Source organism: Apium graveolens, unplaced genomic scaffold (assembly GCF_009905375.1).
Source record: "Apium graveolens cultivar Ventura unplaced genomic scaffold, ASM990537v1 ctg6251, whole genome shotgun sequence".
In the NCBI taxonomy this organism is placed as follows: domain Eukaryota; kingdom Viridiplantae; phylum Streptophyta; class Magnoliopsida; order Apiales; family Apiaceae; genus Apium; species Apium graveolens.
Window position 1 is genome coordinate 18,351 of NW_027419321.1, and position 3,634 is coordinate 21,984.

At 41.0% G+C, this 3,634-nt stretch overlaps 1 non-coding gene across 1 annotated transcript; it reads right to left on the minus strand.

The window, feature by feature from the left end:
* Window positions 1–2,414: 2,414 nt before the first annotated feature.
* LOC141703115 (small nucleolar RNA R71) lies at window positions 2,415–2,521 on the minus strand. The gene has a single exon (XR_012567369.1). It is a non-coding gene; the product is annotated as a small nucleolar RNA R71 (small nucleolar RNA).
* Window positions 2,522–3,634: the final 1,113 nt, after the last annotated feature.

Sequence of the window (3,634 nt, forward strand, 5' to 3'; positions counted from 1 at the left end):
TCCGTGTACTATTGGAAAAATGTCTTTTAACAGATGCTTATGTTACTTGGGAGCTAGCATCAATCTGATGCCTTTATTAATCTTCAAGCAGTTGGACTTGCCTGATCCAAAACTGACTTAAATGACCTTGCAGTTGGCCGACCGTTCTATTACATATCCGTGAGGTATTGTGGAGGATGTCTTGGTCAAGGTTGATAAACTCATATTCCCTGCTAATTTCGTCATTCTTGATTTCGAGGAGGATAAGAAGATTCTCATAATCTTGGGGAGAGCTTTCTTGGCGACTGGTGATAAGTGGCATTTTATACCACTTAGAACGTCTTAAAATGGCTTAAATTGGTGTCTTGAAATCAAGTATTTTGTGTATTTGATGCGTTTTTCTAGTGTTTATGCATTTCAGGGTATTAGTGCATTTCGGAGGAGGAATCATCAAGAATAAGCCTTGGCATGTGTTCATCATTGTGAGAGGAAAAGAACGGGCAGATTACGGCAAAGAAACGGAGCAAACCTGGATTTTTTCCAGTAGGGTCCTGCGCGCCCGCGCAGCAATGCTGAGCGGCCGCGCAGCAGCCTTGCGCGCCCGCGCAGAAATGCTGAGCGGCCGCGCAGGGTCGGGGAAAAGGATAAATTATTTTAGACTTCTACTTCTGTTTGGCTTCCAACTTCTATGTAATCTGAGTTTTATGGGACTATTATATAAGTAGATTTGAGACGTTTTCACAATAAGAAGGAAGGAGATTATGTTTTAGATTGTGTTTTGCGCAAGAAGCGAAGGAGATAAGGAAGAAGACCGATTTAGCACACTGCAACGAAGAGGAAGCATATATTCTTGTGATTTTTGTTTCGTTGTAACGTTGGATGCTAGTTTTCTTGCTTTGACTTATTTACTCTTGTGACGTACTCTGTTTTAATATAATTAGTTTAGTTATTATTTTCTTGTGTTTGTTTATCATGATTTCATATGAACCCATGATGGCGATAAGTTCTATTATGGGCTAATCGTGATCATGGGGTTGCAACGGATTTATTATGGAATTCTTTAGTTAATTGTTTAATACTTTAGTGTGTGATGATTGCATGATATCTGGTATTGGTTGTGCGTATTCGTCTTATGTGCGTCGCGAACATATAAGATAGGGTGTTAATCTCTTGTGAAGCGACGGTGGATCTTGAGATTTAGAACTTGTCATGCTAGCATAGGTTCATGTACGTTGTGCATGATTAGTGGGTAACTCTAACAGTTTTATTTGCCCTATGTAATCAAAAGGAATAACTTGTGCTTAAATCGTTGTGTTGTCAATTTCTGTAGACATATAGGAACTCAACATAATTGATGACTATTCAACTTCTATCTTAATTGTGGATGTTTGGTAGAATGGTATTAGTACAATGAAAGTTGGCTTTTATCAGTTCCGTGTTATTCGATTAATATCATCACTGTCACATGCTAAAGGTAATAACAATGGCTATAGAAGGAAGTAATAATGAAGTTGTGATCTCATGAGTGTTTTATTATTGATAAATTGAAGTGTTAGTTAAGTGGTTAATTAAGTAGTAATTATAGTTAATATTTAATCAACAATTTTAAGTGTTATTATCTTAACATTGAGAAGTAATCATACATTGGTGAGTGAGTTTAATTAGACAATAACTTAGTCTGAGTCTCTGAGGGAACGAACTAGAAAGTATTCTATATTACTTGCGAACGCGTATACTTGCGTGAATATTAGTGCATGTTTCGCCCTAACAAGTTTTTGGCGCCGCTGCCGGGGACTCGGCGTATTTGTTTAGTTTATGTACTTACCATCATTGGTCATTAGGACTCAGTGATTAGGACGTAGTAGTTAATTAATCTTTTCGGTTGTGTTTCAGGTACTTTAGCAAGCGTTTATGCAAACTCGTTCTCGTGCTCGCAAGAGGACTTTAGATACAGCTGAGGAGAAAGACGAAGTTCTTGATACTCCGGAGAAGTTAGATTTTGAGGATTCGGATTCAGGAACTGAGCAGAAAGAACCAGTAAACATGGGAGATCGTATTGTTCAAGCTGATCCAGCTCTTATGGATTTTTCTCGACCTAAAATTGATGACATTCAGTCAAGCATCCTTCATCCGGCTATTCAAGCTAACACCTTTGAAATCAAGTCGGGCACTATTCAGATGGTGCAGAATTCTGTTTCTTTTGGAGGAGCGGCAACTGAAGACCCCAACATGCACATAAGGAATTTTGTCGAGATCTGCAGCACTTTTAAGTATAATGGCGTGACTGATGAGGCTATCAAGTTGAGGCTTTTCCCATTCTCACTGAGGGATAAGGCTAAAGACTGGTTACATTCTGAACCAGCTGGGTCCATCACTACGTGGCAAGATCTTGCGCAAAAGTTCTGGTGAAGTTTTATCCAATGGCAAAGACTGCTGCTATGAGGAGTGCTCTTACTCAGTTTGCGCAGCAACCTACAGAATCTATGTGCGAGGCTTGGGAACGCTACAAGGAAATGTTGAGAAAATGTCCACATCATGGAATGCCGGATTGGATGGTAATCACTGGTTTTTATAATGGTTTGGGGGCCCAATCTCGGCCCATGCTCGATGCAGCAGCTGGAGGAGCCTTATGGGCTAAAAGCTATACTGAGGCGTATAATCTTATAGAGACAATGGATGCAAACGAGCATCAAAACCCAACTCAGAGAATGACGTCAGGCAAGGTCGCAGGTATTCTGGAAGTTGATGCAGCCACCGCTATTGCAGCCCAGCTCCAAGCGCTATCAATGAAGGTTGATTCTCTGGCTACGTATGGAGTTAATCAAATAGCTATGGTTTGTGAGCTTTGTGCAGGTTCTCATGCTACGGATCAGTGTTCTCTTGTCAACGAATCTGTTCAGTATGTGAATAATTATCAGCGACAACAGCAGCCTGTGCCAGCGACCTATCATCCTAACAACAGAAATCATCCAAATTTCAGCTGGGGAAATAATCAGAATGCTATTCAGCCACCATATCAGCAAGGAGTGAGTAAACAGTTTAACCCACCTGGATTCCAGCAACCACAGCAGTATGCTACAAGGCAATCATATCCTCAACAGGGAAGTGCAGCTGCACCTACTAGTGCTGATTTTGAGGAACTTAAGTTGTTGTGCAAGAGTCAGGCGGTTTCTATCAAGACCTTGGAAAATCAAATCGGTCAATTAGCCAATGCAGTGCTCAATCGTCAACCTGGCACTCTTCCCAGTGACACGGAAGTACCAGGCAGGAAGGAAGCTAAAGAGCAAGTCAAGGCTATTACCTTAAGGTCTGGAAAAGTAGCTGATGCTGAAAAGGCAAAAGAAGTCGAAGCTGAAGTTAGAGATGAAGAATCTAAGCAAAAGGAGAAAGTGGCGGAACCAAGGATGACTACTGTTGAACACACTCTGCCTGAGGCTAATACAGGGGAGAAACAGCTCTATCCTCCACCACCTTTTCCTAAGAGATTGCAGCAACAAAAATGGATAGACAGTTCGGGAAGTTTCTGGAGGTGTTCAAGAAACTTCACATCAATATACCTTTCACTGAGGCTCTGGAACAAATGCCTAGTTATGCGAAGTTTATGAAGACTATTCTTTCAAGGAAGGTGAAACTGGATGACCTTGAAACCGTTGCT